Below are 22,656 nucleotides of genomic sequence, written 5' to 3'. Positions count from 1 at the left end.
AAAGCTTAGCATTTGATGGCAGAGTGCCATGCACGTTGAAACACTTTGTAAGTGGTTTCAAAGAAACAGGAGTTGATGTCCTAGCCTAAAAGAGTCTGTACTCTCATGCTTGATGGCAGCCATCAGATAAAGGGGCAAGGTACACATACTCATGTTGAGCTTAACACCAGTTTGAATGGAGAAAGAGTGGAGGAAGCACTTTGCCGGCGTTCACAAGCTGGATTGCAAGACAGCAACCATACCTGTATCTGCTAGTGTGGTCAGTTCCTTGGCAAAGAAAACACATTTATTTGCCTGTATCCAAAAGGGAAGGCTTGTGAAAGGAATTAGTAATACAATCCCTCAACTGTAGGTATTTGAATTGATTATCTGTCAACCCAAAGGTTTCTCCAAGTTCAGCAAATGAACACAATCTGTCTTCTAAAATGTATCATGTAATTTGTTAAAGCTTTTGTCTAACCATGCATCCCAAATAAAAATGCATTTAGGTTTTGGGTTGGGTAGTAAGGTTGATGTAATTTTTTTTTTTTTTTTTGTGTTGTTTATTTGAATTAGAAAATTAAACACAATCTGAAATGGAATAAACAATAGGTAACTTAAGTGGTTTTTTTATATCTGGTGTTAAATTACAAAATCTCTCAAAATTCAGCACATTACTGATGTATTTCAGAAGTATTTTTATGTGTTTCAGGCAGACATTGTTAAAATATGTTATCGATTTTCTGTTTTCTTTTGTTCTGAGGTTCCAGTGTGCTCTCTGCTGGTGGTGCCATTCTCCATTTTGAAAAATTATTGGTTATTAATAAAAACATAATCTTAATGCATCCCTAAAGGTAGAAGTTGCTAAATTGCATTGAAGAGTATTACATATTTGCACATGGATTAGGATCCAAGATAAAATTATAAAACAAAGAAGACAATGAAGAAAATTTTGTATCGGTGGAGGTCAAAAACAGGAGAGATGAGAGGCTGAGAAACATTAAGGGGAGATTTTGTAGTACCTTGGTTTTGGTAAGTTTTTGGAAACTCCATTAGAGGAAGAATAGCTATAGGAAGACTGAAAAGAGCCATCTGATATTGTAAGCAGTGGGACTCAATAAAAGTGATTCAGCAGTACTGCTCTGTAGGTAATAGGGTAGAATTGGAGAAGAACTACAGAAAAAGTAAAAAATCACACATAAACACACTTGACGAGCTTTAGAAAAAACAAGCAACCAAAAATGGTCAGTGGGCTGATTTGTTCTCTTGGCTTCAAAAGTACAATTTTCTAATTTTAGAATATATAGCAGTACACTGTTAAGGTTGTTTCAAAATTTAGGGCTGTGTTTCTGAAAAAAATGCTGAAGAGTCCTGTTGATTCAGAGGAAATACAATCAAAGTTTCTTCTTTCAAGGGAAAAGAAAGAAGAAAAAAAGAACTTTCTAAATCTTGAGAAACACTACATGTTTTCAAAGTATTTCTATTCTAAAATGCAAGCCAGGACGTTTTCAAACAGACAATGTATGCTCAACTTTGTTAAGCTAGATGAGACTGGAAACAGAGGGGTCAGGTGTATGGAGTGAGCCAAGATGGTGATTTAGTAGGACAGGTTTTCCATAAAAGCATATGATTGAGAACTACATTTCTCTACAAATCTGTGTTATACATCAAATACTATTATGTAATATCCCTACTTCTGTATCAATCTATTGATATATAATCATGTAATACATTCCTCTTGCAAATGTAGCCACTTTTTTTTTTTTTTTTTTTCTTTAGATACTGCCCTGCAAATTCATGTATATTGGTAATAGTTTTTAGTAGCAGGCAATAGAGCATGTAAACAGCCAACACAGCACAAAATGAAACTCAAGAAGAACAAATTTTATCACCCAGTGTCAGTCAGCCAACACCTCTTCTAGATGATTTCTTTAGACATTTTATATAAATGAATAAAATATTTCTAAGTATGACAAAATAAATATTGATGTTTTTAAATATTTTATCTGAAATTCAATGGAAATGAGCTTTGTCTTTTTCTCAGGGCACAGCAATGTGTGTAATGTGATGTTTCTGTTACACAGCTTATCACACTGTCTACATGCAATCTTCTTCTTGCTATCACTATTCATTTTTCATGTGCCAAGTATTCATTAATCCTTTAACCTCAGTAGGTAGAAACCTACTCAGTTTTTTTTCTGCAGGGCACTCAGCGCTCCCTGTTCTAAGTGGTTAAGAAGGATGAATGTTGTTAATACTCACTTTTGTTATTGATAAATCTGAATATAAGGTATGCATCTGTCCAAGGAATGTTTCCAGCTGTCTTCTATAGTAGCCTGCTTCCTATGGGATTGCATATTTTATCTTTTAAAACAAGTGTTACAACGTTAACTTCTGACTTGGGCGAAATCTAATGAATCACATATGTAACTTACCGGGAGCTGGAGGAGCTGGTTCTGATCTAAACTACTACCACAAGGAAATATGTTGCTTGGGTCATTAGACTGTATTTTAACTCTGTGCTCACTTTTCTCCAAAGGAAATTATTAGACCAGAGGCAACATTACAATACCAAATGATGCCTAATCCCTTTATGGCTTGTGGAGACATATATATATGTTTATAGCCATTTTAACATTTCTTATTTATTATTCTGCCTTCCCCCCCCCGTAGAAACAAAGATAAGATGCAGAGACAAATAGTGAAGGGGTTTTGTTATCCAAACCATTTATGCCAAGAGGAGACAGAGGACCATTACAGGGAAAGAGACGAGTAGATGTATTTCTGACAGCTGGCATGAAATCCTCTCCGGGAACAAACATTGGTTCTGGTTCCTCTGGCTTCCTCAGTAAATACTGTGATGAGCAGCAAATATTAGTTTGTATTTACTGAAAGTAATAGCATTTTAGCAGTAATTATTTACCTGCGCCCCGCCTGGCTTTCTGTGTAAATACACAATCTGTATGGGCATTTACAAACACTCTCACGTGACAGGTCAGCCTCCTGGACACGGGATTCATCCCTCTTTCCACTTTTTATTTCCCCAATAATTGTTATGACTGGGACTCTCGGGAACTGTTGAGCTGACCGTGAATTTGAGAGAATAAGGAGTGGAACTCATAAAGAACTTGCCGTTTTCTACCTGCTCGGACCAGGGCTTCTGCCAGAGGCCAGCACAACACCCTGACTATTCAAAAGGCTATTAAGCTTCCTTAAATTGAATGGCCTGCGACCATTGTCCAGAAACCGTCTGAGCAGGCAGCGCTGGTCAAAGCTCACCTGCGCTCTGGCCACGCCGTGTTTACTTCACGCAGCGCAAGCCACAGGGGAGGAGGCAGAAAACAGCCGCATCAGCTTTACATTAACAAAAGGCTCTCCAAGGCAGGAGAATCCCTAGGTAACCTGTCAGGCCAGCTTAATAGCTCCAATATTGCCCAGGCATGGACTAGCAACTTTCCATCAAAATATTTCGCTGTGTAAACACGCGTAAGAATGCTTTTGAAAAGAAATAGAGATTTGCTTCTTAAGGTTTTACTGAGTCTTAGGGTTTGCATTTTTGTTTCCTAAGGTTCCGAAAGTTCTTCTTTTAAAACATTAACGTAACAAAGAGTATGTTTTAAACAAACTTTAAGATTATGGAATCTGTTCCTCTGTATGTTGTTATTAAAACCTTTACAACCCAGTGTCTGCAGCCCTTACGTGAGAAAAATCTTCCCCATAAAGGAAGTTCTCAGTTTGCAGGGGCGCGACTCGAGCTTACAAGCGCTGGCCAAAAAAAAAAAAAAAAAAAGAAAAAACCACCAAAACCCACAACCCCACGCCTCGCATACTTCTCACGAGCTGCAGCCTGGCCGAGCGAAGGAAACAAAATAGAATAGAAGTGAAAGGCTTGCGGGGCTCAGCCCAGGTAACAGCGGGGGCCGGGCCCGGCCAGACCCGCCGGCGGCGCGGCCCTGGGGCGCACACATCGCCCCGTGTGTCCTTTTCCCCGGGACGCCCCTCAAGTGTCGCCACCGCGTGTCCCCCGGGGCCCCTTCAGCGCTGCTACCGCCCCGTGCCGCCCCCTCGGGACTCCCCTCCGCCTGTACATGCCTCGGGGCTCCTCCAGGCGTTCCCATCGCCTCGCCCCCCTCACTGTCCCCCCGGCGCCCCCATAGCCCCAGGCTCCCCCATGACCCCGCACCCCTCCGAGCCTCCTCCGGCGCCTCCTCACCCCGCCCCGCCCTCGGCGCCCCCCCCTCCTCCGCCCGGGGCCTCCCATCGGCGCCCCCGCTGCCGGCCCCGCCCGGCCCCTCCCCGCGGCGCCCCGCTGCCCTGCCCCTCCCCGCGGCCGGGGCCGGGGCCGGGGCCGGGGCCGGGAGGGGGAGGCGCGGCCGGGCGTTCCCGTCCCCACCCCCCGGGGCGGGGCGGGCGGCGCACCGGGGCGGCCGCGGGGCGGGGGCGCGGCCCCTCCCTCCGCCCGGCTGCCGGTGGGGGCGGGGACGCGCCGCATGCCAGCGACGCCACCGGCGCCCGCCGTGGCCGGAGCAGGGGCCGGGAGCCGGGGAGGGGGACACGGGTCCGGACCCTTTGTCTGAGCGGCCGGCGGGGTGTCGCGGCGGCCCCAAGCGAGGCGCGGCCAGGCGGTGCCGGGAGCCTCCACCCCCGGCCCACCCTGCCCGGGCTCATCATGTGACGCGGGTAAGTCGGCGGCGAGCGAGCGCCGCGGCTCCCCGGGCTGCCCCCATTCATTTCCCGGGGACGGCCGCCGGCTGCCTCCGCCGGTGCGAGGTGCGAGTGCGCGGGGCACTGCCCGGGAGCGCGGGGCGGGCGGACAGACAGACACAGAGCGGGGACCCTGTGTCAGGGAAGGAAACAGTTTCTTCTCCTGCTCCGCCGCTTCTGCTCAGGTCTGTGCCGATTCCCTTTCTTACCAGGATAAACGGCTAACGTGTGTGGGTTTTGCTGCTGCTGTCCCAGCCAGCCCTCTATTTAAAAAAACAAACAAACAAAAAAATCGCTCCTATACTGAAGTTAAATAATTTTAAAGAACAGGAGGGGGGCAGGGCGCCCCCGCCGCTTCCCCCGGCGCCGCCGGGGCGAGCCGGGGGTTAACGGCGGTGCCCTCCCTCCCCCGCTCCCTCCCCCGCTCCATCCATCCCCTCCTCCCTCCTGCCTCCATCCCTGCCGGTGCCCCGGCGGCAGCGACACCGGGGTAGGGTGCTAGGGGCCGGCCCGAACTTTTCCCTCAACTTTCCCGCTGAGGCTTTAGGAGGGGGAAAAAAGGGGTGGGGGTGGTGATGAAAAAAGCGGGGGGAAGAATGAAAAGCGATAAGCGGGGAGCGATGAGCAGCGAGCTGGGAGCGCCCAGCCTTTTGTGCTGCCGTCCCGGGGGGGGGCGGGGGGAATGTGGGTGGGGGCGGGCGGCCCCCGTGCCCGTTCGGGGCTGGACAATTAATACATAAAAACAAATACCAAAAAGTATAAAGTGTAGCGCTCTGCGGAGGGGAAAATCGGAGTGTAACGCTGTATGGGGGGAAAATCGGACTATAATACCCTATGGGGGGAAAAATAAAAAGGCAAGAGTGTCGTGCTGTATTTCCTTCTACAGAAATAATTACCTTCTGTGGAACAAATGCTCGCTCTTGCAGAAGTCGGGAGCTTGGGGAGCGAGGCGCTGGTATTTACATTTAACGCGTGAGCCCAGAGCCGCTGCGGGAGATGGGTTACCCTATGGCATCAGCGTCACCCTGTGAAGCCCTCCGTAAGCTTTCCGCTGCTGGGATGAAATTTCCTCTGGGATGAGATGTGGGCTCCTCTCCGCCTCCCCCAAAATCCTGCACCACCGCTGGTGCTTGGATGTTGGGGGAGGTGGATAGGCGCTACCAGACGGGTTATTTTATATTCCCCTCCCCGTGGTTTGCAGCGATGCGATGCTCCGGTCCAGACAGCGGTTTTTTGGGCTTTTTTCCCCCGGATCTTTGGTCCCGCAAACGAGCTTGCGTAGGAAATAAGATATTTTATGCGCTTAAGGAGGTGGTACGAGCCCTTTCGGTAGGAAGCACTGAAGAGAAGTTCACTTATTTGGGGTCTGTATAGAGCTTGTAAAATCCTGCTAGCTCTTGGCAGCCCCCCTTCCCCTGAGTAAGACAGTAAACTAGTTTATTTTTTAAGTTATCCATCGTGAAGTAAATGAGTCTTTGAGTCTTCTCCCTCCCTCCACCACCTTTTTTTTTTTTTTTTTTTTTTTTTTTTTTTTTTTTTTTTTTCTTTTCCCTTTTCGTCTCGCCACGGCAGGTAGATTATGCACGGCAACTTTGCGAGGCTGCTTTATATAGCGCTGGCATATGGGCTCCATTTTCTGCTCTCTGGTTGGTCTACAACTCTGAAATGCACAGGAACAGCAAAGTGGTCGCAGCGTGGGATTAGTAACTGTGCTGAATAGGTCACAGATGGGGCGATAGGAGCATTTTATTAGTGACGTAAGGCTGCATAAACTGAGTCTGCTTTTTTTTTTTTTTAATATATTATTCGTGCTGGGAGAGGGGGAGTGTCTTGAAATATCTTTCTAATGGGACGTAATCAAGTTGAAACCGCTCTCTGCAAGCTGGCGTGTCACCTATCGTCACAAACCAACCGCGCATAGTGAAGGGAAACATTGCGGATTTTTTTTTTTTTTTTTTTTTTAAATGTCTTTTTATTTTTTTCCCCTCCCCGTGCTGCCGGAGGCTTTGGCAGCCGCTGCTTTGCTGCTGCTGGCAGGTGCCCGGGCTGGAGGCTGGTGGATGACATCACCCCTTCGGTGACACCCATGCGCGCCCCTCCCCGGGCCAGCACCCCCGCCCGCTCCCCCCAGTGCCTCCAGAACAGCAGTGGTGGCATTTTCCTCTTCTTATTTCTTTTTCTTTCCCCTTTTAGTATTTCTTTCCTTTTTTTTTTTTTTTTTTTTTTTTTTTTTTTCCCTCCCCACACTGTGCGTGGTACCTGGAACTGGGAGGAGGGGAGCAGTCTGAGGAGCACCTCTTTTTTGTGGGGGAAAAAAGGCTTTTTGACAAGGACGTATGCCATAGGCCATTTGATGAGTGAGTGCACCTACGCTGGGTGGCTGGGAAGGAGTTTAGGATATGGGAGATACTGTTTGTTTTCTGCTTGTGATAGGCAATATTAGACATGTAAATATGGGGGGATAGGAAATTATGTGTTTTAAATTGTCTTTTCCCCCCAGCAATAGTTCATGATAATATTTTCAGGCCTTTCTTTGCTTTCTTGTAGAAAAACCTTTCCTGGAAAGGCCCCTGACAGCCCAAGAAGACTCTGTGTAACAACTTTTAAAAATAAACTTTAAAATTCCAGGACAGGCTAATCATGGAGTCCTCTGCCAGCTGTTTCTGTCAGGATCAGCCAGACCTGAACATGTACAAGCAGAGTTTCCCTCCAGATGCGAGGAGGCAGAAATGTGGGGCTGAAATAGCTCTTCCCCTGGGAGATGTTAGAATGGGGTCAGCAAAGGGCTGCAGAACCCTGTGGTAGTGACTGTTTTTGTCTTTGCCTAGACCACAATTAAATAGAAATACAGACCATGTATTTGGGGAAAGTGGGCAATGCCTTTCCTGGGTGCTTTGGGAGCTCTCTGTTTCACAGGGGAATTGCAGAACGTCTGGTGGAATTTGGTGGAGTTTTCAGTGCTGCTAGGGTATCCCATTGTTCAGATTTTGGATGGTCTGTGAAATAATGGAAAGCTGTGTGTGCCTTTTCTCATGGCTGGGTGCATGATGTCCACTTACGCAAGCATTTGCAGAGACAGAGTGCTGTAGCCTCCTTGCTTCAGGCTGCTGGATGACCTATGTGAACCTTGCGTGGCTGCTGGCACCACTTCTCTGCATGGCCGACCTCCTTGCTCTTTCCTTCAGTAAGTGTTTGCTTTGTGGAACAGGTCTCATCAGTATAAAGTTGGTTTTGACCAAGTCTTAGTTTGAACCAAATAAAATAGGAGAGTGTGAATGAGGTGTTTGTTCATTTGTAAAGATGGAGATATGAAAGCACTTATTTTTACTGAAGTATCTTGCTTGTGGCTTTTGAAATACTGTATCTTGATTTCTTTTGTTGGAGAATGATTGTGGTTTGCCTTTCCTTGACATAACTATAAAATGAGTCAAAAATTAATTTTCTGAAATAAAAGTTTTGTTTTTAGAAAAGCTGAAATGGATGCAGTACCCAGACTTTGACCTTCTCAGTTCCTGACTAGTGGTTGTTTACTACAGCTGCAGCTGTGCGTCTTTGAAAGAGGAGGAGCTGCAAACACAAGCATGCTCACTTTTCCTGCTAAGAGGAAAACATGTAATAAACATGCTGTTTCAAAGTGAGATATTAAGTAAAGTGTTGAGCAGCCAGGTTGTGCCTTTTCCTTTGCTTTGTGCAAATTGCGCTATGCTGTATCTGTAAGAAAAGTTTTGAGTCTTCCAAGTGCAAAACGTGAAAGCATGAAATGACTATGTTTCCTATGCAGTAAAAAAGATTTTTTTTTTTAAATTAAATTCATGCTTACACGAGAAAGGAGAAGTGTTTTTGCGCTGTAGTACTGAGGACATTGTCAACATTGTTCGTCATTGGAAAAAGTTAGATGTAACCTTACCCTGTGTTCAACAACTGAACTTTAGATAATCCTCTTGCTTCAACTGAGTGATTTTTTTTAAAGTTGTTACTAAACGCAAAAAAAACCCCCAAACAACAGCAAAAATTATATTTGATGATTCAGTGTCAAATGATTGCTTTATTTTGTAGCTTGACAGACGTATGTTGACAAACTTGATTGAAGGCTTTGATCAGACCTTGTGGCGCTGATGAAGGAATGGGTAAAATTGGACCAATCTAAGGAAAGTTGTGGAGTCGGTTTTGGTTTATTTATATGTGTGTGTGTATATATGTATAAACCCCAGCCATAATCATGCTGTATTTGCATTTTGAATCTATCTTCTGTGCAGAAATTTCACTTAGATTTTGTGCCCTGAAATATTTCATGTTTCTTATACTTCTGCAGGGTTTGGTGCGACTGATAGGTTTGAAGTTCATGTAAAGTCTGTGCTCTTGTTCGCTCCCAAGCAATGACTATAGGAGATCAGCTCAGTTGGTCATAGTGCTAGTAATGCCAAGGCTGTGGGTTCTGTTCCTGTATGGGCCATTCTTTTAGGAGGTGGACTCAGTGATCTTGCAGGTCTCTTCCAAGTCAAAATATTCTGTAATTCTACAATATGAAAAACATAGACTGTTCTTTAATTAGTTCCGTTTACCTTTTGACTGCAGGTAACTCTTAAAATAATACTGTGAGATAGAAAGAAGAGGGAAAATGAATGTGACTGCCAGAAAGTGTATCTATGCTGTATGTAACACTGAGCTTGTGTGGACTTTCTTGAGTTGTGTAATAGTTCTTCATATTAATTAGAAAGCCTTATCTAAACTTGGGACTAAACTAAAATTGAATTACTATATACAGGTGGGGTTTTTCATTTGTTTGGGTTTGTTTTTTGTTTTTTTTTTTAATCTGTGTCTGCTGCAGAGTGATGTATTTTGATTTGGAGAAGACAATTTTAAATTATGGGATGCCTTGGTTCTGTAGCTATTTCTGTAATTTCTTGGATTTTTGGGATGGCATGGTGGCGTGAACCGTCCCAATGTTTTTCAAATACATGGTAAAAATTGGGAGTGAATGTGTTAAGTCATGTGATACATATTCAGGGATGGTATGCTTTATATTGTCTGTTTCTTCATGCAGTCAACATCTGTAAACATCAATTCCTGTGCTAGAAGAGTCCCTTCAGCCGCAGCTACAAGGGTAGGGCTTACCTCAGTGTTGGCTTGGTGATGTTTTTCTTTCTTTTTTTTTTCTTTTTTTTTAAAGTTTAGTGTAATTACAAGGATGCAAAAGCTAAGGTTTATTGGAACTAAAACTGTGTGTCATGATCAAGGGAGATGGTATGATTAAAAACTACTAAAAGTATATACTCAGTAATACTAAATAAAGTCAGCCAAGACTGTCACACACTGACGTTTCTGACCCTCTGAATGTGATCTCAGTAATGTCTGTATTTTTTCTTAAATCTGGATTGTTTATTTGTACATAGATTTGGGGGTTTTAAAAATTTTTTATTTGTTTCTTGTAACAAACACTCTTGTGCAGTGGTGTTTATCCTTTTGTGGGGTGGCTGGCAGTGCTGGCGTTGACAGCCTTTGGAGTTGCAGTGCAGACCAGCACCACTTGAGTTAAGGAATGTCTGGTTAGCAGTAGCAAGCTTTTGTCCTCTCTGTGAACCAGCCTTCAGGACGGGAATGAGGCGTGCTCTTTGCTAATGGCTGGCACGGTATTTGCTACATAGCAGAGTAATGATGGGACTCAAAAATCCCAAGCTTTGTTTCTGGCCTGGCTGTGGGGTGAGTGTGTTCTCGTTATTTAAACATAGAACAATCAAATGCATGACCTTGGACATCAGCGCTGCTGAGGGGATAATTAATCAGATGATGTATCATGTCAGGAGACTCGAGTTCCAGTCTCGTTTTTGTCATGTGTCACCTGGGACAGGCACTTTGTTACCCTCTCTGTAAGGTGGTAAGCAGTGACCCTAATTCCCTATTAATGCGGGGTGTTGTCCGGTGGTCAGAGCAGCAAAGAGCACAAGGTTTTGCGTGCTAATGATGATCCTGCTGATGACTGCCTAAATAATTTCTTTTTCTCTGCCTTGTCCGAGAAGAGCTTTTCTGGTGGTGGTGTTGCATCTCTGCTCTGGAGCCTTCCAGGTCCCTGACAGCAGCATGGGCAGCACAGTGATGCTGGCAGGCTGCGTGGGTGCAGGGGGTGTGTGCACAGAGCTCAGGCCAGCTGGAAATAAGGTCACGTCCCTTTGTCCCTTCCCAGAGTTGGAGATGCTATCAGTGAGCGCTGGAAGCCTTCCTGAGCATGAGTGAACTGTAATTCTCATATATTTTGTTCAGGTCTTGACAGGCTGCCATTGATGGGGGTAAAGGCAACTATCTGTAACCCAGCATTTTCTCTCTGTGGATACCTGAGGGAAAATCTTTCAAAAAAAGTACTCTTTACAGAAAAAGTACTGAAGTTTTGTTTTGTTTTGTTTTATTTTGTTCCCCACTATCAAAATTGTCAGAAGTGGCTGGTGTGTTTTCAGATACTTTCAAATCAGACTTTGAAGAACCAGTCACTGAGCATTTCTGTTGAAATGATTCAAGTTTGTTAACTGGAATATGCAGTATTAGAAATTTGTTACATCAGTTTCAAAGAATGCACGTGACTTGTTATTTACCATGGATATTATTCCTTTGTTTTTTCCCCCATAGTACTAGCATTTTCAGATGGTCTGCAAAAAATTGAGGGGACCTTTCATAGCAGACATGATATGTTGTCATCTGAGGTAGCCACTGAGCTATTAAGGATTAATGATATCAATTGCCAATTCCTCCTAGAAAGAAGGAAGATAATGACTATGAGTATTATGTAGTAACATTTGACAGGAATCTGAGCAGGACTTAACTTTAAGTCAGAATAATATAGAAAGAGGATTTTTTTTTTTTTTTTAATCTGTCTTTATTTTAAATGTTTAATGCTGGCATGAAACAGTTTTGAGTTAGACTTCAGATATGGGTTGGCAGTTTTCTAGAAGAGCATGTAAAGAGCTGTGATTGATGACACTTTAAAATCTTTTAAAGTGCTGGACAGTAGTTGGAGCTCTTCCAGTTCCTTTTTTCAGAGAATCTTTCAATTGCAAGTGGGAAATGATTTTTCTTAAGGGAAAAAAAAAAAAAAAGAGTAGAGAAAAACATTCCTTTCCACTTTCTATAAACTGGTAACAATTACACAGAGATTTAATTTTACTTGTTCCAGCTAGTCAGGAAAATCTTTTGTATAGACAGTGCCCTACACAATTTTGAAAGGAAAAATGAGCTTTTGAAAGTAAGAGCGTGCAGAGTTGGTCTAGTTAGAAGGCAGATTTGGAGGCTGCTATTTCTGATAGCATTGCCATTTTCACTTTTACTTTTGGGATCTATATTCAGCTAAATCAAAATCTAGCTAAAATGCCTGTTGAAAGAGTATGTCTTAATACTTGGAGATCTCTGATTTTGAGGAGGTGGTAGAATTGTAATTTTTGATTGTGACTTTAGTGGGATAAAGTTTACAATAGTCACATCAAGCAATTAAACATAGTAAACTGAAAAAAAAGTAATGAGGTTTAGTGCACTTTCTCTGCTTTGCTTCCCAGCCAGTATCTGAGATAGGTTTATTTTGTGCTTGCTGGAGATGTGCTGTCCTTTGGGTTTCATGTGTTGCTGGATTTAGGAACACAACATTTCCTTTGCATTGTGATGCTAAAGAAGTATGTGGGATAGGCAGGGAAGGCTGCCCATGGATGGAAGGCTGAACTCCTCCTTAGACACCTGCCTAATCAGCTCTGGTGGACAGTTTGAATAAAATACTTTCCCAAAAAAGAACAACTAAGCTCATCCTCACCTCAGGAGTGTTTGCTAAAAATCACTACACCAGAATAATTCTTACGGTTAAAAGACCTTCAGAAAACTTCCCTCTGTTGGCTGGCAGTACAGGAAGTCTCCGATGTTTAGTTCACACCTAAATGAGTACATTGTGCTTGTTAAAAAATAAGAGAGCACTTGCATTGCTCAAATCCCAGCAGAAGGACTGGAGACCCTGAAGGGTTTGGTGGTGGTGAGGAAGGAATATCAGTTTCTGTGGGCTCTTTCTGTGGCTTTAGTTATTTGGTGTTTAACTTAGTCCATATATTGTGAGAGCAGGTATACCCAGCCAGGCTGGGATTTTCTGTAGTAGGGATAGCATCAGGAGCTTAGTGGTTTGGTACCCAAGTCCTCTTGAGGGCACAGCCTGAAGTCCATCAACAGAAATGAAAGATATTTGTACCTTCAGATCCTGTTCCCACCCCCCCTCCCCTCAAATACTACTGAAGTTCCACTTGTGTGGCTTTCATGGACACATCTTTTTTTCTTGCCTTAGACAAAAAGGAAATAAAAAAGAGGAATTAAAGTAAAAGAAGGAAGTTTCTTCTTGTGATGGATTCTGAGTGCAGTTGATGCTGTATGTTCCCATCCATCAGTTCTCATCCCTGTGTGTTCAGTTACTGTGCTGCTTTCTGTGTCTTGCCAGCAGCGCTGCCCAGCTTCTCTTTGGGCAAGGAATGCTGCATGCTTCCTCTTGCTGTAGCCCTTCTATTGATAACTTTGTCATTAAAAAGCTTCTGAATTCTTAGAAGCAACCACATTTTCTGGACCCTGAATTATTTAAAAGTGGCTTCCTTTTAACACAAACCATAGCCAGTTTAACTACTTCCCACCCCTGTTTTTCCTTAACATTTCTACTCTACAGTTATGTTTTCGAGACATCTGACCAGAGAAGTCTTTATAGATTACAGTTTTATGTATGTGTGTGTGTATTTGCTAAAATTGCTACTCGCTTTGCATAAGGATTATTTTCTCAGTAGTTCAGTGCCTGTCAAGCCCTTGGAGCAGGCCTTCCCTCCTGAAAGCATAGCTTTCTGTGGCAGAGAGAGGGGAAAGGTGGGGTGAAGGTGTTCCCCTGCATTTGGTTGTGGGTTCCGTAGTGTCTTTCAGCAGACCAGGGCAGGCCAGGGTTACTCCCATACCCCGGCTGACTTCTTGCATATTGCTGTGATGTCAAAAATAGAAACATGAGGTTAGTGCGAAAAGTCTTTTCATATTGCTAATGTATTAGAAATGCAAAAATAATCAGTGGAAATATTCTCCTTGTGTTAGACAATGTTAGAACTAGTTCAGAAAAACCAAAAATTCTAATCTCTCAAAGAATCTGTGTTGGAATTCTGGAAACTTAGATTTTGGGGGTTTAGTAATACATATGGGTGAAGATAGAGGGCTTTGGATGTTGTCAGAGTCCTTCTTCACCTTATTCCTTCTTCGTGGGTTTAGGTGGTTTTCTGTAATTGATTGAAAAAGGTCTGCATTGCGGGCCTTGGGTGGTCATTATTGGGTCAGAAATACAAATAATATAGGTGTCACCTTGGCATTGGGTAATTATCACTTAAATAACCTTGGAAAGAGTTAGAAGCACTCCATTTTACCTCATTTCTCCAACTTGGTAGCTTGAGCTCATGGCTCACGAGTCTGTAAATAGGTAAGAAATAATAAACATCTGAGACCGAACTCGAAATCAGCGTTTCACGCGTATTATTCATCCTGACCTTGGCAAGGAAAAAAAGAAGCGAGAACCTTAATAAATCTGTAACAGTAATTTTTAAAGGAGAGAACAGAAATGAGACACATGCTATGACTATCATTTGGTATGATCTAAAACAGTAATTCCAGTCGGCATTTGACAGAGTTTTCAGTTTAAAAGTTGAATGACTAGATTGCAGCTCTTTTGAAGCTTGAGGTTTGGCAGCTGTGTCAAGTACAGAAATTGTGTCCTAAAAGCATCTTGACAGTGCTGAAATGCCATAGAAGAAGTGAAGCCACAAAGCCATGTTTAACTAACATATAAGTTGCAAAGACTTTTAAGGATTTCTGCCTGGATGAACAAGTTTGAATTTAGCCACAGATGTTCAGAGTCTTAGTTGGTGGTGGACAGGTTGGCATTTAAGCAGATAGCACAGAAAGTGTACAAGTTGCATATAGTGTACTCACTGGAGGCAGGACTTAGTGAAGTGAGAAGAAATATTATATATATTATAGTATCTCTTGTGGGATCGAATTGTAGTTTCATTGATTTGTGTATCAGGGGAGACAGTTGTGATCATCTAATTCAACTTAAATAATGCCATCAGTAGAGTATCACCTTGTCCTGCACAATGCGTGCATGGTCTCTTGGAGCTGGAACATTCTCTGAGTAAATGTTTGTAATGTAAAAAACTTTATGCAGTGGGTAATCAACTGTTGTCTTTGGTGAGTTGTTCCAGTGGCTATAATTACTCTAATCTCTATGCATTATTTCTTCCCTGAATTTATCCATATATTTGGCTTCCAGCCACTTAACCTTGTTGTACTTCTGTCTCTTAAATGAGTGGTCAACCAGTCTCCTGTCAATTCCTTCTGTGTCTTCATTTTCAGAATATGCATAATTGAAGAGCGTTTTACTTTGTGGCTGTTAAAGACGGTGAATTGATTTAAATCATTTTGACTTCAAAGTAGTGGGCAAGAAAACTTGATTTAAACAATCAGTTTAAGTCTTGTTTGGTTTCTGCAGTTCTTACTCATTTTGCATTCCCAGTGCCGTCTTTTGCATAAGCGATGCTTAGTGTGCTGATGCGCAGCGGACAAAATAGTCTTTACGCAGAGTATATTCAGATTTTTATTTGAGAGGATGCATTGTATGCATACCTGTATGTTTTACAAGTTTGTGGAGTTAATGTTAATTTGCTGTATTTGAAATTTCAGATGTTTAATATTACTGACTGGCTGATGTGTGTTCTGGTTTACTGGGTAATTCAGTTTTATGACTGACTTTGTCGACAATACTTAGAAATTGGAATTGGTACACTGTGGGAAACATTAAAATAACTTTTAATAATATTTTGGTTTCTTTTTGATATGCTAGGTTACTTTAAATATCTTAATAAAATGTATTAGTGTCACAATTAACTTTTATAATGAGTAAAAGAAAAATAGTACTTAGTTATTAGGAGAAACTCTCAATTTCTGTTAAAAATACCCTGGGGAATTTTAGAACTAGTAGCTATCACCCTTCAGCATATTGTTTATATTAAAAGACTGCAAGAGAAACACATTTACCTAGTTTATTTTGCTCATGGTAGATTTTTCAGCTTCTGAATGATCCAGTAATTTGTGGTGGCTGAAAAAGCTGTGAGAAATAAGATACTCTGTTCTGCACCTGCTTATTGATTAGCTTGTGTTTCCGTTTTGTTTAGTCTGTGTTTTTTATAGGGTAAGTAGTTTATTTGAAACTTTAACAGCAAATGAGTGCTGCTTGGGCATTGATAAAAGAAGAAATGTGAATTGGTTTCATAAATTCAAATGTAATTCTGATAAAAAATTTAAATAAAAGTCAGAATTTTTCAGTGAAACATATAATAATGTTACAGGGAAAAATCATTTCTTTACCAGACAGGTATTGGAGTCTTTGTTGGCCTACTCCTTCTAAACATTGTCAAAAGGTAGGATCAGCCAACTACTCTTGTTTTGTGAAACTGCATATGGAAATAATTTTGATCAAATAATTTATTCTCAGCTGATGACTCTGACAGCCCAGTTCTCAGGTGCCTTTTGGGGCATGTCTGTTCCGTGTATGAAATAGGATGCTTGTTGGCCAAAGATACCAGCTGAGCAGGCGCACCCAGCCTCCTGTGTTTGGTGTGCTTACCTTGTGCTGCACTTCTCAGATCTTCAAGTCTCTTACTCAGTTTTTTTTGTTTGTTTGTTTGTTTGGTTTGGTTGTTTGTTTTTTTAATTTTCCTATGCTTTTTCAAGATCATTTCAAATTTAATAATGCTGTTATTGGGATAGTCTGCTCCCTCTCCCCTGCAACTGCTTTTCATTAATTGCACCAGTTTTAAAAGAGTTAGCTGTAGGAATACCTGGTGATTTTGCTGAGCTCTGCTCAACCTGGGAAGTTTTGCTCTTTAATGGTAGTCTTACCTTTGAAGTCCTGCTGGTCTCAAACCAGACCTTTTCACTTTAATTATTTCATCTTTTTTGGAGCCATTTTTCGGTGTTAGGGTATACACTGCTCTATTTCCTCAGTGTTTTCAAAGAGATACAATTATCTAAATATAACTTAATTTCTGCATATTCTGACTTTAAAACTGTGATCATAAGTAACCTTACTTTACAGAGAAACTAAAGATGCACCTTTCTCCTTTTTTTCTTTCATGCCTTCTCCCTAACTTCTTGAAATAGCAACTAAAGACCAAAGCAAGATTTTTTTGCTTGCCAGTTTTTTTATTGTGTAGTTTCATTCAGTGTGTTAACTTCCTTTCTACTTGTATTTGTCACAGAGCCAGGCAAAATGATGTAGGACCCAGAGCTATCAAAAAACAGTGCAGTTGGAAAGGTAATTTGCTTCTTCCTCAAAGAGGGAGACGGAAGCTTGTTGGCTGTGTTGCTTTCTTTCTGCGAGTTGACGTAACTAGTGCAGATCCTGTGAGAAGGATCAGGGCTGGAAACAAGGACCATTGTGCAGTCTAGCCTTGTGGAACAAGTTAGAAAACTGGAAAGTGGAGGTCAGAGGAAAGGCTTTATTAGTGCTTCAAGGTGCGTGAGAGCAAAATGAACCAGGTAAAGAGCACTAGAAATGCATCTCAGTGTGATGGAGACTCTCTGATGAAAGAATATCTCTTTATGCTCCTGAGAGAAGTCCAAATGGGTTTTTAGTTATCTGTGTTTTAAAAAAGGAAAATTAAATACATTACAAAGCTAATTTTACAATCACCTCATACACTGCTACTGCAAAACAGAATGGCCTGTGAGGAAAGATACCACCTTCATAAGATCCAGATAAGCATAAGTTTGAGTTTTGGTGGCTTGTTAGTCCCAGCATTTGCTCCGGTTCCTCCTCCTTTGACGGACTGTTCTTCAGTGCAGTGTCTCTTGAGGCTTCCAGTGGGATGCTTTCACTTTCCTCCATTGAGCTTGCTACTGTTTGTGATCTTTATGTTCTTTAGGAAACACCAATTTATTAAGAAATGGCCCCGTACTATCTGGCAGTGATGTGCAAGGCTCCTGAATGAAACTCATGAGCATCTCAACACAAAATTTTGGACTTTGTCATGTGAGTACAGTGCTTTGCATGGCAGAGAAGAAATGTGAGCCTAAAGCATTTGTGGTCATTAGCTTAAAATATTTTAGCTGGAAAGGCTAGTACTGATTTATTTTTTTTTATTCAGTTGGAATGTTTAGGTTTTGTTTCTTGTTCTTCACCAGTAATATTGCTCTTGCTTTCTCTGTGCAATGACTGTTAGCCCCTGTATCTGTTTTTACTTTTGAGTGTTTTTTTTTTTTTTTTTTTTTTTTTTTTTTTTTTTTTTTTTATGCAAAAGTAGTTTCTATTGCAATCTAAATGTAAAAACCAGTCATACCTTAATTTACATTTTCATGTTATAGATGACATAGCATGTTATAGGTCTCTGGAGCCCTGAATTTCTGCTGAGGATTTATTGCTGCAGTTCTTGAAAACAGTGTGGTGAAGCAGTAACCCCTTGGTTTCTGGGTTGGTGCCATAGGCAGCTGGAGCTGCGTGTGGTGGCTCAGTGCTGGTGTCTTGTATTGCCTTTGGAAAAGCTTGTAGTTGCTACATGGAAAGTGACTCCATTTCTTTCACTTAGGTCAGGGTGTCAGATGCTTTTTGTGTCCTGCTCTTCTGTAAGTGGGCCAGCTGAGGTTTGAGGTGACCATGACTTCACTTGCAATCTAGCAGGAGAGTCCCAGGGGTCCTTTCCTCTTCTTGCAGTTTGAGTGTGGTCTGCATTTTCTGTGTGTTCTCGTGTTTGTTCTGCCTCCAGGATCTTGGGAAAGTATTTCTGTTCTTTCCCATCTGTTTCCCAGTTGTGCTCTCAGATTCTGTGTACGTTGCCCTTCTCTGGGATGAAGGCAGGATGCAGGGGAAAGAAACTACTAAATTGAGGGGTATGGGGAGGACATAAATGGTCCAAGAAAAGTGTAAGTGTGTGTTTCACAAGTAAATGGTGGCAAAAGACACCCCTTTGTTGCTCAGTGTTGACTTAAATAAGTTCGAAAACAACTTGCTGCTGAATATACTTATCATGCAACATGGACTTCTCTTATTGCAGCACTGGTTATTATCCCTTGAACATCTTGTCCATTACTATCATCTCAATCATGAGCTGTAAAATGGCATTTTTTATTCTGCAGACAACTTTGAGATTTACTGCAAGACAGAAAGTGATTTTCACTTCTTGCCAAAGAAGTTTACATATCTAGTGTAATGCCTGGTATATGCGTTAAGTGATTCTGTTGCAATGGATTAATTTTTGTTGTTAGAACTCCGTTTTAATGTCAGAAGTCTTTTGGCTGCTCCTTTGAGGTTTTGGGTTTTATTTTGTGTGCGGTTCTTGAATACGTGTCTTTGTAAGTTGCAGATTTGTGCTGGATGCAGTGAATTGCTACAGCCGAAGTCCGTGAGTTTGGCTCGATGTGTATTATATCCAGAGGAGGGTCTCAAAGGGCCGGTGTTTCTTTGGTTACCCTGAGCCACCAAAAAGCATTCATGTCTTAAGCAGTGTTGAGTTTCTTTGAGTAAACAAACTGCAGCATCTTGAGCTCTGGGTATGTTTTGTGTATTAAAACAGTTGCTGGAGGTGTCTTGTAGGTAGATGTGAGCAGATGAGAGGGTGTGATACATATTTTTCTAGTCTATTCTTTTGGTGAAGCTTCAGAATCTTTGTTTTTCAGCAAGAATGTTTGGACACAACTTGCTCTCTAAATATATAATTTAAAACCACATTACCTGGCTATTTGGAAGCAAAAGTCTTAGAGAAATTCTAACAGACAGGAGAATGAATTTCTGTGTTGCTTTGATCTGCCTTCAGTGTGCAAGAGCACAAGAATACTGTTGCAGGCATTTTGTTTTAAAGTTTTAAGTCTTCACATTTATCAAAGTAGAATTCATAAATTTGTTATTCCTGTTTAAGACTTTACTTTTTCCTCCTTTCTTCTTCAGGTGGAGATTTTATGTTATTGCTACTTAGTTAATAATCTTGCTCCTTCCAAAGATCCCATCAACAAAATTACTTTGAGTATATTTTGTGCAACTCACCATTTATTTTATGTCTGCAGGATGCAGTGAGCAGTCATGCCTTAAAAACTTGTAAATATCTATCAAATAAGAAAAATAGTAGAGAAAAGATCAAGTAAGCAGCATTCAGTTACAACATGCTACACTATTCCTAGATTTGATTTCTATCTTCATTAACATTTGAACTTTACTCTGAGATGGATAATAATGTTTTTAGAGAGAGTGGTGAGGTACACACTGGAAGTGATGTACTGACTGATAATTTGGAAGTCATTTAATAAGTGTCTCATTTTTACACATGCAAAGTGAATGTAATGCTGTTTATTCAGGACACTTTTAGGTCTACCATTGGGAGAAATACATACAAAAACTGAGAAATACAATGTGCACACAAAAGATGTGTGCTTCAAATGGCAGGTTCCACAGAGATTTCTGTAGGTGCTTGCTGTGTACATTACTTTGGTTGTCTTTGCATGCTGATATTTTTTTTGGAAGATATAAGAAAAAGTGTAACTTCTTTGTCAGACTGAGAATAACTTCTGTGAGCCTTGTAGCCGTGAAAAGTGTATCGAAGGAGGCTGTTTGCAAGAGGTATTACCCACTTGGTTTCCTTGGAAACATGAAACATGATTTACAAATATTGACTTCAGAAAGCTGCAGCTTAGAGGTAATCCTAAACTGTTGGTTCAGGCTTTTAAATTAATATCTCGAAAGAGTTCTGGCCGTGTTGAAAGTCACTGCATGTCCATGAAATGACATTTATAATAATTCTGTGTTTCTTGGTGTAATAGCCAATTCTGAATGCTGGAGGACTGGAAAGAATCGGAGTTTTACTGGAAAAGGGATACTGAACTGGGAACCCTGGCTCCAGTTTCACCTGTGTTAAACAGCTCAACTCCAGACAAAATGAAAATGTTGATGCACTTAAGAGTCAGTGCCTTACCATGGGTGGAGTGCAACCTGGGATACTTTCTTCTTGGTGAAGTTTAGACACTAAATTATCATTCATGTCTTGTAAATGTTTTAAAACTCAGTGGAAGGTATTTTGAATGCTCCTTGTTATGTTCATGCAAGGGTTGGTGTGATAAGCTTAAGTAAATTACATTTTTTGGATAACTTACTTTTATTCTATGGGAATTTTCATATACGCTTACTTTTAAACACTGCTGGTCATAATTTGGTCTTGCTGGCCTTGTTAAATTTTTTGAAATGAAAACTGCTTTATCCCTGGAGCTCAAGTGTTAGGTTATCTTGAAATTGGTGTTAGATTCATGCTGGGGGATAGAAAGGGGCACCAATATGAAAGAAGTGTACAGCTGAGTGTTGTATACATGTTGTGAGTACTGACTGCTAGGTAAAGATTGCATCTGTGCACTCATTAGTGAGGAGCAGGTCATGGTTCAGTCTAACTGAGGTTCTGCTAGCTGTGGATTAATTTTTGCTTCTAGTGTCAGTACTGGCTTATATAGTTCCAGGTACCACCATCTCCTGTGGTGTGTGTCCCTCTGTCGCTTAGCTTCTGTTGTCAGCAGACTGGAATGGATCAAGAAATTGCCCAGACTTCTCCAGTTCATTGAGTTATTCTTAACTTGCATAATTTTCCCAGTTAATCTCCCAAAATAGCTATGGCTGTGCAGGAGCAACCAGGTGGCTGAAGGCATTCTCAAAGTTAAGAGTGGAAAAGCCTGGTATTCCCTGTGCTCTTAATCTAGAGGAGAATACCCCTAGAGCAGAGATGAGGTCACATCTTGGGTTTTTCTGCAGGAAAGCCATGCGTTTGTCTGCTGGTTGTAGTGCTAGTAGTTTTATGGCCATGAGGAGGTGGCAAGGCACAGTTTTTAAGAAGGTATGATGTATTAGGATGAAAAGGTAATGTACTTTGAAGAATATGAACATGCAGGTCTGTGCTTCTGTTTTAGACCAGGGTAAGACTTTGTGTCTCAGGCCCTTGGATTCTTTTCCCCCAAGATGTCTTCTACGTTTTATACAAAATATCATTACTCCTTATGAGCTGTGCGTTGCCTGGGGATTATAAAGGTGTTTATGGTGGGTGGCCTATGTTAATTAAGGCTGGATGAGCCTGGGTCAGCCTTCGGCTGGGGTTGCAGGAAGATTTTACCCTGGAAGTAGGAAGTGGGATACAGACAGGTAAGGATCAGGTCCTCAATATGCAGAGGCGTTGGTGGAGTGGGCAGACAAGGACTGCTGAAACCTGTAGGTTGGTGTATCAGATAAGATGGCTGTGCCTGTGAGCTGTATGTCTTGTGAGACAAAGGACTGAGGGCAAATAGGACGCCACAGAAACCTCCCTGCATGGGCCAAGTGGTGCTACTTTCCTCATCAAGCCAGTTGAACTAAGCAGAAATGCTTTGCCCAGTAGTTCTGTAAATAGTATCTAATATCCTGAAGGCTACAAAGCTGTTTGTCTCTGTGGATGCTAAGGAAGGAATCATCTATATTGTTTTTCAGTGGTTCTAGCTCATGAGGGCAGCTTGCTCTTGATTTACCCCATGCAATGGCTATGGATTACAGTGGAAATGGCTGTGAGGAGGCAGAAAGATTAATGAACGGGGGGGAGGGAATTAGGGACCTGTGGAAAGGAAGTTCATATGCAGAAAAAATACAGAAAAGTGGAAAATGGCAATGTTGCAAAATCCCAGAAAACAATGGAGACTTCTTGTTGGTAATTCGTGTGCTGAAGCTGTAAGCTGAAGGGGAGGTCAGTAAACTGGAAAAAAGTCGTCTTGGTGTTTGCAGAAGGAAGACTGAGAAAGGGCAGCACTTGAGTCTTAGAGTGGGTTGTTTTTTTGCTTGGTTATTTTTAAAGTCCGCAGATAATCAGAGCAGAAGGTAGGGTTGTGTATGCCTGAAGTCAGAACAGGTATACAGAATTGTTCATTGAAGATCATAACCATGCCTCAAAAATT

The 22,656-nt window shown here is 41.9% G+C and overlaps 1 protein-coding gene across 6 annotated transcripts in view; it reads left to right on the top strand.

The window, feature by feature from the left end:
* Nucleotides 1-4,528: 4,528 nt before the first annotated feature.
* Nucleotides 4,529-22,656, top strand: part of KLF12 (KLF transcription factor 12) — a 242,837-nt gene continuing 224,709 nt past the window's right edge. For 5 of the 6 annotated variants that reach the window (XR_009207538.1, XM_058419259.1, XM_040054936.2 and 2 more), the window contains exons 1-2: nucleotides 4,529-4,659; nucleotides 17,640-17,746. The gene's annotated coding sequence lies outside the window, so the exon portion shown is untranslated. The remainder of the gene's footprint in view (nucleotides 4,660-17,639; nucleotides 17,747-22,656) is intronic. The other variant, XM_040054935.2, reaches the window with a different exon arrangement.

This window comes from Hirundo rustica, chromosome 2 (assembly GCF_015227805.2).
Source record: "Hirundo rustica isolate bHirRus1 chromosome 2, bHirRus1.pri.v3, whole genome shotgun sequence".
NCBI classification, from domain to species: Eukaryota; Metazoa; Chordata; class Aves; order Passeriformes; family Hirundinidae; genus Hirundo; species Hirundo rustica.
Note: the sequence above shows the minus strand (reverse complement) of the source record. Positions and strands in the feature narration are given on the sequence as shown.